The sequence below is a fragment of the Schistocerca gregaria genome, chromosome X (genome assembly GCF_023897955.1).
Source record: "Schistocerca gregaria isolate iqSchGreg1 chromosome X, iqSchGreg1.2, whole genome shotgun sequence".
Classification (NCBI taxonomy): Eukaryota; Metazoa; Arthropoda; class Insecta; order Orthoptera; family Acrididae; genus Schistocerca; species Schistocerca gregaria.
The window spans coordinates 114,525,378-114,539,720 of NC_064931.1; the positions used below are offsets into that span (position 1 = coordinate 114,525,378).

Here is a 14,343-nt window from a genome sequence, read left to right on the forward strand (position 1 = left end):
GCTGCAGTCATGAACTTTGCGGCTGGTCCCACCCCTCGGTCATGGGTGTGTGTGTTTGTCCCTAGGATAATTTAGGTTAAGTAGTGAGTAAGCTTAGGTACTGATGACCTTAGCAGTTAAGTCCCATAAGGTTTCACACACATTTGAACATTTTTGAACAAAAGTGTTGAGAAATTTTAGCATGCCTTTTTTTAATTGCAAAACGGTACTTAAAAAACACGCCTTGTAGTAACTAGATTTAGAATATTTCATCTTGTCTTCGCCGCTGCTTCCCCCTCCCTCCGACGCAAAACGCGACATACTTCGCCTCGCCGAGGTATAAAACGCCGAGTCGAGATATAGTAGTGATGAGGACAGGAGTTGCGAACAGCTGCGACTCTCCATTGTGGAGGCGGCGGAATCGCGTTACTCGGTTCGGTAAGTTGTGTCGTACGCGGCGCGCTGGCGGGGGCTGCAGCAGGGGCTGTGCGCAGGCGCGCGGAGTCGCCTCGCTCTTGGCTCCGAGTCGGGCGCTCAGTTCGCACTCTGCGTCGCGCCGCTTCGCGCCTTAACGGTGAGTCCCGCAACACAGGCGCCGCGCTTTGCACACCCACCAGCCTCACCCTGCATCCTACCAAATTTTATCACTCATTTATTAATTATTTGAATAATTATAATCTATCACATAAGTCTCAATTTTTTTCCTATTCAAAACCAATGCGTTTCGAAGCTTCACCTCAATTTTCAAATACGATTTGAATGTGTAATTGAGAAAACAGTACCACTGGCTTGCGTTGATTAATTGGTCAACCGGTAGCAGCTTCTATCAGCAGACTAATCACTACATTTAATAATTAAAGTCACAGTTAATCAAGAAAATTACAAGGGACGATATATGTGCATACGATTGGAAGGTATCCACAACTGATTATGCAGCAGAGCAATGCCTGTTTACATTACAAAATAGCAAAATTTTGTATCACGGCGTGGAACTAAATAAAATATTACCGGGTATATAAATAAAATACAAAGAAAGTAATTTTGATGTTAGAAAAAATATTTCACGCTGCAAATCTAGGAAATGTAGCTAACGATCTAGCCAATGATATTTGCCAAAGTTGAGCTTAATGTACTAAACGAGATTGGTGGTGGATAAACAGTGAATCATCTCAAGCGGCTGAAAACTATTTGTCGATACCATGCTTGAGTACTGACTTAAAGCTTCGAAAGGCGTTCCTCTTAATCAGGAAAAAAACTGACATTCAAGATGATTTAATATTGTTGGAAATTTTTTTTAGTGTAAATGCACCAATAAGATGAAATATTAATTTAACAATGTTTTCAAATTTTGATCATAAGATTCACCTGCAGGAAGCCAAGATTTTATTATGTCACTGTAACGATCTATTGTTTTGCACTCAAATTGGCAAATCTTTGCAAGTTCGTCAGTTTTCCAATTTCTTTCCAACACTTACTATTGCCTTTCTTCCAGTAAAAATTTCTGCGATTGTAAATTAACTTTCTTATAATGAAAATACAACAAACTGCAATTAATAATACAGTTTGCTGTTTGTCATGGTGTACTTACATCATAAAAACGACACGTCTGGGCAACACGGATGGCTTAATCATCCAGAATTTAGTAACAATGTGTAACTTACATCCTTTTGCATAGGTCTAAGATGTGTGGCCGTGTGTCTACTGATGAGGCGTATACACACACTCTCAGAACACTATGAGCGTACCATTCGAATGTTTATATACAACAATTTTAAATGCTTTACAGACATAGCCAAACAGTTTCAATCTATGCATCATTATGCAAGTGAGGTTGGACATTGCTATTAAATCTTGAAACGTTAATGTAAGGCAATATTTAAAGAGCACAAGGTAGCGTATTTCTTTCACGGGCCATCTTAATTTTATTAGTAACATATAATTGTGTGTTTTTTTGTCGAAAATCGTGAAAGAGACTCTAGATTCTACTTCCGAAAGAGCAAGAGCTGTCACGCACGAAATAGAGGCCGCAATGGCCTCTACTCGAAAGGAAGCGCCCAAATCCATTTACCCCCACAATTTAATTTCCGCTTGTTCTAGCACACTCCTAACTGGCGCATTTCCCCTAACTCACTATTTGAGTTGCTCCCATTAGAGGATGCGTGGTGATACTTTCCGGTCTCGTTCGGTAAGAGTTCGTTTACAAGGTATTTCGATGTCTCGTGTTCACACTACTCGCATCCGACCACGGGAAGTATGTGCGTGGCGTGACAGAGGGGCATTTCCCAACTGTTTCTTCAGGGAGAGATGCGGTCACTATGAACGAAATTGTGTGAGTGCGAAAAAGGCGCCTTGGTACAAAAAATGTTACCATTAAGAATCCTTAGCACAGAGAGGCAGCCCTACAACTGACAAAGGGAAACTGCTCACATTGTCATGGCGGTCAGAGAAAACGAAAAGGCCAAGGGTCTTGAAGAAAACTCTAAACAAGGCAATCAAACATGTTACACAGATTTAAAAGGAATGCACTTTGTCAGATCAGATCTGGAAGACTAGAAATTTAAGAGGTAGCCGTTATCAAATCATAGAGTGAACAATCAAAATGGCCACGTTTGAAAGTACCCGTGCATTACTCGGATTAACTGATTGTAAGGGGTTTGTTTTGAAAATGAAGGAATTTCAGATGACAGTGGAATTTCATCTCCTTAGACGAAATTCTGTCCGCCTCTAAAATCGAAACAGATTAAGTTGTAAGGGACATTAGAAAAGAAGAGACAGATGGAAGAAGTAGGTGAATTATTTATTATTTCAAAAGTAGTTGCCTTAATGGTTAATACATTTGTTGCACTGTGAGGCAAGTCAGTGGATGTATCCCAGTTGCCAACTGAAACATGATTTCGTAGTTTGTTTTATTTTGTAACATAAATTGCTACTTCATCGCAATAAGCTTTGTATGATGAACTGAAATTACTCCAGCTATGAGCAATGCGTGTTGATACGTGGTGTTCTTGTATTGCATCAACTTAGTAGTAAATTCATACTTTGCCGGCCGGGGTGGCCGAGCGGCTCTAGGTGCTTCAATCTGGAACCGCGCGACAGCTACGGTCGCAGGCTCGAATCCTGCCTCGGGCATAAATGTGTGTGATGTCCTTAGGTTAGGTAGGTTTAACCAGTTCTACGTTCTAGGGGACTGATGACCTCAGCTGTTAAGTCCCATAGTCATCAGAGCCATTTGAACCATTTTTGAAATCAATACTTTCCTGAAACGCGTTTTGCCACTTACCACAACTAAAATTCGATGTACGTTTGTTATGATGTCCAATAATGAAGTAACTGCCTGTATGAAAAATGTTCTCGTATAGTAAAGATTTCCGTCTGGAAAATACGTTGCTACCGTCGCGTGCCTTTCGTTTGACAGGACTTAAATTCAATTTTTCCTAACAAAAGTGTGATTTCATGTATTTTCTTTTAATTTTCAATGTTACATGTCCTTTTTGACGTATTGGTGAAGACTGGTTTCTGGTCAAGTTCGGTAAGCTTGATTTTTCCGTAAAGGAAAAATATATTATTAAAACAAAACCTCGCTCAAACTTGCGAAATATATGCTGAACTGTAAGGAAAGCATTGTGATTTATTTTATTTTTAGATGAGTGAGTGGGAGCTATTCTGGTAATGACTAAAATTACATACTGTATATGTTGTGGTTGGCAGGAGAGCCAACACGGTGTTACTAGGGGAGGCCGAAAGACACGCGTTTTAGCTCACGCAGGCTGGCGTGGGGTCTGGAACAGGACAAGGAAATTAGACTTCAGTAGCTGGTGGAATACTTAACTTTAATCCATTAATGGAGAAAGTCGCTCTTTATGGTACGTGATTCACAATATCAATAGTACGGATACTGGCGCCTTGCTAGGTCGTAGCAAATAACGTAGCTGAAGGCTATGCTAACTATCGTCTCGGCGAATGAGAGCGTATTTATTCAGGGAACCATCGCTAGCAAAGTCGGCTGTACAACTGGAGCGAGTGCTAGGAAGTCTCTCTAGACCTGCCGTGTGGCGGCGCTCGGTCTGCAGTCATTGATAGTGGCGACACACGGGTCCGACGCATACTCCCGGACCGCGGCCGATTTATAGGCTACCACCTAGTAAGTGTGGTGTCTGGCGGTGACACCACAGTATACTAAAGTGAACTACATTATTCTTGAAAAATTTCCTCGGTTGCCATAGAAGAACTATATGGAATACTGAAATGAAAACGAGAAAATTGGAAACAATGGGAAAAAAGTAGGTAAACTTTATTATTTTAAAAAGTATCGCCGTAATTGTCAGTTCATTTATGCCACTGTGAGGTGGGACAATCAATGTTTTCATGGAAAAATGTTTTCCGGTCCCTAAGGAACCATGATTGTACCAAGTGGTGCACCTCTTCATCCGAAGCAAACCAACAGCCACAAACGTCTTTCCTCGGGACTCCAAAAATACTGAAGGTACATGGACAGTGATCGGGACTGTATGGAAGGGCTTCCCAGCGACATTCTGCACTGTAGTCGGATTACCGTTGGAAAAATTTGGGCCTGCCCACATGTTTCCAAGGTTGTTTCAAGTGCGCTGTAGAAGTTTCGCTGGGAAGCCCTCACACGTCCTCCATACAGTCCCAGAGCTTCCCATAAGATTTGCATGTTCCCATATTTCGTCGGACGACGAGGTGCACCATTGGGTACGATCATGATTCCGTAGGTACCAGCAACATTTTTCCGTGAAAACATTGTCTTTCCTCGCAATAGGATAAATATACCGACAATTAGGGTGATTGCTCTGTAGGAATCAGCATGGGTTTCGAAAAAGACATTCGTATGAAACCCAGCTCACGCTATTCGTCCACGAAACTCAGAGGGCCATAGACACAGGTTCCCAGGTAGATGTCGTGTTTCTTGACTTCCGCAAGGCGTTCGATACAGTTCCTCACAGTCGTTTAATGAACAAAATAAGAGCATATGGACTATCAGACCAATTGTGTGATTGGATAGAAGAGCTCCTAGATAACAGAACGCAGCATGTCATTATCAATGGAAAGAAGTCTTCCGAAGTAAGAGTGATTTCAGGTGTGCTGCAGGGGAGTGTTGTAGGACCGTTGCTACTCACAATATACGTAAATGACCTTGTGGATGACATTGAAAGTTCACTGAGGCATTTTGCGGATGATGCTGTGGTATATCGAGAGGTTGTAACAATTGAAAATTGTACTGAAATGCAGGAGGATCTGCGGCGAATTGACGCATGGTGCAGGGAATGGCAATTGAATCTCAATGTAGACAAGTGTAATGTGCTGCGAATACATAGAAAGATAGATCCTTTATCATTTAGCTACAATATAGCAGGTCAGCAACTGGAAGCAGTTAATTCCATAAATTATCTGGGAGTACGCATTAGGAGCGATTTAAAATGGAATGATCATATAACGTTGATCGTCGATAAAGCAGATGCCAGACTGAGATTCGTTGGAAGAATCCTAAGGAAATGCAATCCGATAGGGTTGATAGAAGAGATAGAGAAGATCCAACGGAGAGCAGCGCTCTTCGTTGCAGTATCATTTAGTAACCGCGAAAGCGTTACGGAGATGATAAACTCCAGTGGAAGACTCTGCAGGAGAGACGCTCAGTAGCTCGGTAAGGGCTTTTGTTGAAGTTTCGAGAACATACATTCACGGAGGAGTCAAGCAGTATATTGCTCCCTCCTACGTATATCTCGTGAAGAGATTATGAGGATAAAATCAGAGAGATTAGAGCCCACACAGAAGCATACCGACAATCCTCCTTTCCACGAACAATACGAAAGTGGAATAGAAGGGAGAACCGATAGAGGTACTGAAGGTACCTTCCGCCACACGCCGTCAGGTGGCTTGCGGAGTATGGATGTAGATGTAGAGGTAAATAATAAACAGCTTACCCTTTTTTCACATGTGTATCGTTTTCATTTGCACGCCCCTTACCATTCTGCTATGACGATCGAAGAAGTTTATCAAGCATGAAATATTTTAGTTTAATATATAGTATAAAACTTTAATCAATACCACGATAGCTCCCTCTCCCTCATCCGAAAAGAAAATACATCACAATGTCCCCCTTGCAGTCAGGGAAGTTTGAGCGAGATTTTGTTTCCGTAATATACGTTTCTTTTACGTAAATATCAAAACTACGAGCTTTAACCAGAAGCCAGTCTTTACCCACACGTTACAAAGGACAGGCAACATTAATAACGAAAAGAAAATACATGAAATTACATTTTTGTCAGGAAAAACTAAAATCAAATCCTGTCAAGCGAAAGGTAGCTGACGGTAGAAATTTACTTCCTGCACGGATTCTCTAGCGTATGAGAGTATTACTTGATACAACCAGTCACTTCGTTATTGGACGCCATAACAAATGTATATAGTTTCCGTGTGGTAACTGGCAAAACACGTTCCCGAAAATTGTGGAATTACTAAAAAATGATTCAAATGACTCTGAGCACTATTGGACTTAACTGCTGAGGTCATCTCAGGTCATCAGTCCCCTAGAACTTAGAACTACTTAAACCTAACTAACCTAAGGACATCACACACAATCATGCCCGAGGCAGGATTCGAACCTGCGACCGTAGCGGTCGCGCGGTTCCAGACTGTAGCGCCGAGAACCGACCGGCTGGAATTACTACCCAGTCAACGTAATACAAGAAGACCACGTAACAACACGTATTGTTCACAGCTGGAATAATTTCAGTTCATCGTATATAAGCATAATGCGCTGACGTATCTATTACTACAACAAATAAAACATAAAATACGAAACTGCAGGTACCAGATTTCTGGTACGGATAGTATTTCGAATACAGTTTATATCAGATCTGAAACTTGGCACGCTAACGGGTAGGAAGACAAATCTAACCTCTTTGCAATTTAACAAAACTATTTTTAAAGCCTATCATTTTCCAAAGAAATTCCTTGAGTCAGGGAGAGCTTTGCCTACAGGGAAAATAGTGGGTGCGCGGACTCGGATTCATTGCGCTCAAACTGCGACCACCTGTTAGGACAGAACGTCTGCCACTGCCTTTCCCGCTCTCCAACGATTTTCGCCCCTGCAGTATTACTTGTCACCGTATTTCTTATGCATCTAGTCAGATCTCTCCATAATACAGCACCGTTCACGATCCTCGTTTCAGTATAAAAATATCATCCCTACGAGGAACGTTCTATCGAAAACGTTTTATATATTTTCAACGAGACATGAGTTTGCTTCATAAAATACCACACATTGGTTATAAACCCCTATTGCGTTATGGAAATCAAATAGTGCACTCATCCTATGTTTTCTGGTACAGAATTCAGTGGAGTTCCGCGTAACATCTGAAATTTAGAGATTGTCCCAGATATCAGCTTGCCACTTACCTTTTTTCCTTTGGGAAGTCCGTTACTGCTCGCTTTCAATGCACTGAAATCCAAAAATTTACAGTTAGCTTTTTGTGGTGAACGACGTTTCACTACATTCTTGATAGGTTCTTTTATTTTGTCTGACTTAATGGTGTGTGGACGTCTCAGGCATCACAACGAATACGAGTGATTACCCTGCTGAATCTAATTTCCTCAAAACATTAGCTGATTTCTTTCCACTGTAATGAGTAATTTTGAAGATAAATAATGTCTAAAGGAAATCTTGGCTTCCTGCTCTGTGTAACTGAATACGATAATGTAGCATATTTGTTTTCAGTTTTTAATCTAAGACCATTATAATTACTGTGTTGCTTACCCAAGCGTCAAACGACAAATCATTAAAAGTGTTTCAAGACAGAAGTAAAATAACATATCTTTGAACACTTCAGCTAAATGGGTTATTAGTGTCATGTATTCTTAATACGGCACTTTTACGGCCTAATTGTAGTAAAACACTGGACTTCAAACTTGATTTAATTTAACGTCTGTCCCTCAAAAGATAAAGCTGTCCTCAACTCAAAGTTCGTTTTGAAATGTGCAGTGCTTGACTAGTCATGTTGGTGTTGAAAGTAATATTTCCTTGTCTTTCTCCGAACTTCCAACTGATTTAGCCAGTTACTTATAGGAAGACCTACAGTTAACGACATTCCTGGGCCCGTTTTTCCCATAAAATTGTCAAAACTGAGCTGCCTCTTCATCTCCAATCAGATCTCCGTCGACGGGGTGATTCAGCAAAAGAAGACGCTGAAGTTACTGCAGCACAACTAGGTAAAATAAGTTTCAAGATCTGTAATTCACATCAATGATAAAATACGCTACAGTTGTAAAAAAAAAATATTTGTTTCTAAAAGAGAGAGCACTAACCGGTTTCAGGATATACGTCCCATCTTCAGGTGCATATTAAAATGTTTATTCACGAAGTATGCATAACTACAGTTAAAATAGATTAAAATATGTTTAAAAAAAGTGTTAACCTGATAAATGCAATATTTTAACATGCATAACTAAGGTTAAAATGTGTTAAAATAGTGCATATACCAGGCTTACACTATTTTAACATATTTTAACCATATTTATGCGTCCTTTGAGTACTCAGATTTTAATACGCACCGAAAGATGGGGCATATTTCCTAAACCGGGCAGTGTTTCCTTTTTAGAAGCAAATAATTTTTACAAATGTAGCAGATTTTATCGTTGACGATAAGCAGAATACAGTCTGTCGTATTTAATAAAGATTTTATGTTCTGTCACTATTATTCAGGCACTCTAAACGTAATAATTTGTTGCTGTCTATTAAAACCGTAATGTGAATTTCGTTACACGATGCAAGTTGTGGCTTAGCTGCATTATGTTTAATGAATGTCTTACCTTACCACTGTGTGAGTACCAAATATTTTTATGAATGCTTTTCATGTGAACTCTTTTTGACGCCTTTAGGTCATAAGGGATATTAGAGGATTACTCTCATAGTGGACATGAAATACGGTAGAATATGATCGCCGGAGATTCATTGTTAATGAGGGCAGCCATTGACGAGTAAAATCTAATTCCTCTCTGCTCTGTCTTCATTATCTTATTTTTAGTTCTATCAGCCCGTCATTGAGCGTGAAATGTACATTTAATAATCCATGCCGCCTAATGGGGTCGTTACGCCCTTGGATTACTCCCACTGCTGGGTCCAGCTTTTATGATTCTACAATCCGTTTTCGTCCCTGTACTGTGCGTGCCGTAATGTCCCGGCTGATTTACGAAGAGATTTGTGGAGGTCCTTGCCTTCTTTTCCGTTGTATTTTAAGGCCATCATTTTACCTGTTTCTCGTGTAGTTGCCCTGTCCCTCCAGTCATATTTTTCCCGTCAAAAATCCGTCACGTTTACGTACACGTATAAAGATTGCCATCTTTGCACTGTAAGCGGTCGTTGTCATTGACGGGAAAAGTTACATATAAACATTTATATATTTACTACAGTTTATGTCACAGAACTCCTTAAAAATTAAATTTTTGGCAAAGAGATAGAAACAAACTTCTCTCCCCCTTCCCCCAATTATCGAAGAAATGATGCATTTTCAGTATCTTAGAGATATCCACATACAAAACGTCACCCGTGTTTGCTTCAGTCTATAATCGTTAGACCAGTGCCAGACTCCCAAAACTCTACTTCCATCTTACTGGGTACGATCACTTAAACACATTACTCAGTGAACCTCTTGATTCTGCAACACACTTCTGTTATTGTTAAGCACACTACAGATATTTGTAATTATTCAGGAGAAGGGTTAGTTCTAGAGTCAAATAATGCTGTCATCCGATTAGCATTAGTACCTATTGGTAATATACTCTGGTTGAGACTCTGTTTTCCTTCTGAAAGAGATGTCGAACAAGTTAACAGACTGACCACATAGGTTAGAATCTCCGTCCGTCTGTCTTTATTTATTTATACCTTAGTTGCCTTATGTCACTGAATGCGAATGCTGGTTTGGTTCTGGAGTGGGCCGCGGTGGCTTCTGTTCTAGCTCTTCAAAATGGCTCTGAGCACTATGGGACTTAATATCTGTGGTCATCAGTCCCCTAGAACTTAGAACTACTTAAACCTAACTAACCTAAGGACATCACACACATCCATGCCCGAGGCACGATTTGAACCTGCGACCGTAGCAGTCGCTTGGTTCCGGACTGAGCGCCTGAACCGCTAGACCACCGCGGCCGGCTCTAGCTCTTCGGTCCGTAGTTCAGTTTCCTGTTCGAGAGACATGGTTTAGGTTCTCAGTGGATTCCCTAAATTTGCTTAAGGTGAATGCCGAGATTTTTCCTTTAAGACCAACACGATGAATTATCTACCCCATAAATGACTTATTAAAGTTTGTTATTCGTCTGCAGGGTGGTCCATTGATAGTGACCGGGTCAAATATCTCACGAAATTAGCGTCAAACAAAAAAACTATAAGGATCGAAACTTACCTAGCTTGAAGGTGGAAACCAGATAGAGCTATGGTTGGGCCACTAGATGGCGCTGCCATAGGTCGAACTGATATCAACTGCTTTTTTTAAAGTAGGAACCCCATTTTTTATTACATATTCGTGTAATACGTAAAGAAATACGAATGTTTTAGTTGGACCACTTCTTCCGCTTTGTGATGGATGGCGCTGTAATAGTCACAAACAAATGGCTCACAATTTTAGACGAACAGTTGGTAACAGGTAGGTTTTTTTAAATTAAAATGCAGAAAGTAGGTACGTTTGAACATTTTATTTCGTTTGTTCCAATGAGATACATGTACCTTTGTGAACTTATCATTTCTGAGAACGCATGCTGTTACAGCGTGTTTACCTGTAAGTACCACATTAATGTAATAAATGCTCAAAATTATGTCCGTCAACCTCAATGCATTTGGCTATACGTGCGACATTCCTCTCAACAGCGAGTAGTTCGCCTTCCATAATGTTCGCACATGCATTGACAATTCACTGACGCATGTTGTCAGGCGTCGTCGGTGGATCACGACAGCAAATATCCTTCAACTTTCCCCACGGAAAAAAATCGGGGGACATCAGATCCGGTGAACGTGCGGGCCATGGTATGGTGCTTCCACGACCAATCCACCTGTCATGAAATATGCCATTCAGTACCGTTTCAACCGCACGCCAGCTATGTGCCGGACATTCATCTTGTTGGAAGTACATCGACATTCTGTCATGCTGTGAAACATCTTATAGTAGCATAGGTAGAACATTACGTAGGAAATCAGCGTACATTGCACCATTTAGATTGCCATCGTTAGAATGGGGGCCTATTATCCTTCCTCGAATAATGCCGCACCGTACGTTAACCCGCCAAGGTCGCTGATGTTCCACTTGTCGCAGCCATCGTGGATTTTCCGTTGCCCAATATTGCATATTATGCCGGTTTACGTTACCGCTGTTGGTGAATGACGCTTCGTCGCTAAATAGAACGCGTGCAAAAAAATCTGTCATTGCCCCGTAATTTCTCTTGTGCCCAGTGGCACAACTGTACACGACATTCAAAGTTGCCGCCATGCAATTCCTGGTGCATACAAATATGGTACTTGGGCAATAGTTGTTTATGTAGCATTCTCAACACCGACGTTATTGAGAGTCCCGATCTCGCGCACTTTGTCTGCTACTGATGTGCGGATTAGCAACGACAGCAGCTAAAACACCTACTTGGGCATCATCATTTGTTGCAGGTCATGGTTGACGTTTCACATGTGGCTGAACACTTCCTGTTTCCTTAAATAACGTTAAACTATCAGGCGAACGGTCCGGACACTTGGATGATGTCGTCCAGAATACCGAGCAGCATACATAGCAGACGTCCGTTGGGCATTTTGATCACAATAGCCATACATCAACACGATATCGACCTTTTCCGCAATGGGTAAACGATCCATTTTAACACGGGTAATGTATCACGAAGCAAATACCGCCCGCACTGGCGGAATGTTATGTGACACAACGTGCTTATACGTTTGTGACTATTACAGCGCCATCTATCACATAGCGAAAAAAATGTTCCGACTAAAACATGAATATTTGTTTAGGTACTCCACGAATATGTAATAAAAAATGGGAGTTCCTATTTAAGAAAAACGCAGTTGATATCCGTCTGACCTATGGCAGCGCCATCTAGCGGGCCAACCATAGCGCCATCTGGTTTCCCCCTTCAAGCTAGACGAGTTCCGTTCTCTGTAGTTTTTCGTTTGATGCCCATTTCGTGAGATATTTGGCCCGGTCACTATCAATGGACCACTCTGTATAATGACCTAGTTGTCGACAAGGAATTAATCCGTGATCTTTATTCCATCCACCTCTTCCTAAGCTAGGGTTCCTTATTTATTGCCCTGAAGTCAACTGGAGACAAAGATTCAGCATTCCTTTCTACATCCTTCTTTCCTGAATTAATGCTGATCTATTACAATGCCAACGACCCTACCGAAGCGGTAACACCGGTCTCTGTCAGAACACCGAATTTAAGCGCTGTCGGGCTTGGCTAGTACTTGGATTGGTGACCGTCGGTGTCTACCGAGGGCCGTTGGCAAACGGGCTGCACTCACCCGTTGTGAGGCCAACTGAGGAGTTACTTGACTGAGAAGTGGCTCCTCGGCTCTCGAAAACTGACAAGGCCGGGGAACGGTGTGCTGACAACTCCTCCATATCTCAATTCAGTGACGCCAATTGACTGAGGATGACACGGCTGTCCGATGGTTCCGTTGCAACTTCCAAGGCCTCTTCGGTCGGAGTTTATAAAATTACAATCACTGAACAAGAAAGAAATATGTTTCAACAAACAACAACAAATTTTTGGCCTGATACGAATTCCATTAATTACAAAATTTAGGTATATTCTTAGCATTTTATCAATTTGTAATAAACCTTGTAAAGATCATCGAGCCGGCCAGTGTCGCCGAGCGGTTCTAGGCGCTTCACTCTGAAACCGTGCGACCGTTCCGTTCGCAGGTTCGAATCCTGCCTCGGGCATGGCTGTGTGTGATGTCCTTAGGTTAGTTAGGTTTATGTAGTTCTTAGTTCTTGGTGACTGGCGACCTCAGCTGTTAAGTCCCATAGTGCTCAGAGCCATTTAAACCATTTCAAGATCATCGAGGTTTGTGGAAAACCTCAACGTTGAACTTTCATGCATTAAATAGACAGAAAAACGTTGTTTCATCTTCGTATGTATGAAATAGTTTACATTCAATACATGTTTTAATTGTGCGTAACATAGCATTCGTGGAAATTCACCGTCACAAATTTTTACGCTCACATATTTTACTACCACTATAAATTTGTCCTCGGAATATTTCGGTTCTACCAAGAGAGCTGTTTGTGTGTAGAAATTTCCAGCTATGATTCGTCGTTAATTTTCTGTTGTGGATCGGTCTATAGCCGTTTTCGCAATATTATCGCTTAAAGGTCGTGCAGCAAGACGCCCGAGCGAATTCCTGCTGATATACGTCAGCCCACACCAGCTCTAAACTAAGTGGAGCGTACCTCATCACGCCATTCATTTGGCGCTTGTGCACCTCGTTTGCCTTAATGAAGTCCTTAGGAAGAGGTATGCTTTGAAGCAAGGCAATGCCAGTGATGCGTGGTCTGAAAATCAATATCTCTGAAGCGTAATAACAGGTGTTAACTTGTTGCTCGCTACAGAATACCGAGAGTCGGGGCCTAAGCGTGCCATTCGTAGTATGCTATGTTCGTGCAACATACTCTATACAGAAAATTACTCCATTTATCGCAACTGTTTGTACGCTTTCTTTCCTGCAGCAAATCTCATAACGAAAAGAACGTTTCTCCTGAATGCACATTAGTTTTGCTTTCTGCCCATACATACCTTCCAGTGAGAGATGGAACCATTTCAAAAGCACATTTGTTTCGCCTCACCAAGAGCACTACAAACAACCATTAAAGTTTCAGACCAGTCCAATCGCATTACAGTATCAAGATTTTATGAACCCAACACGAACAACAATGAATAATAAATGTGCTGACATAGAACAAGGAGGAACTGATCGAGGTTCTGGAGTACTGAATGCAAAGCTGTATCGATCGCTGTCGCCCACTTGTTTGTAGTGACAGCTCGAAGACGCTGCTCATACAGTTGCCGTACGTCCACATGCAATTCCGCTCGTGCCGACACTTTGTGTAGAACTCACAAAGTGAGAGCTACACAGGGTACATCCCACTACACGAGACACATTCCACGATATGGCTAATGAATGACTTCTGCCATTCCTTTTGCAGTACTTAGATGTTGGGTGGTCTATGTAATTCGCTGCAATGGAGAACAAGTCGTCAGAGAACATTCTATACGTCCGTAGTAGCTTAAATCAGACAAAGAGAATGGAATACACAACCAAGATCTTACACCAGTGCAATTACCTGCGAA

At 41.5% G+C, this 14,343-nt stretch overlaps 1 protein-coding gene across 1 annotated transcript in view; it reads left to right on the top strand.

Moving 5' to 3' along the window:
- The first annotated feature begins 515 nt into the window (after positions 1 to 515).
- The window catches only part of LOC126299380 (GTPase-activating Rap/Ran-GAP domain-like protein 3), a 1,486,407-nt gene continuing 1,472,579 nt past the window's right edge, over positions 516 to 14,343 (top strand). Inside the window, exon 1 of the mRNA XM_049991244.1 lies at positions 516 to 553. The gene's annotated coding sequence lies outside the window, so the exon portion shown is untranslated. The remainder of the gene's footprint in view (positions 554 to 14,343) is intronic.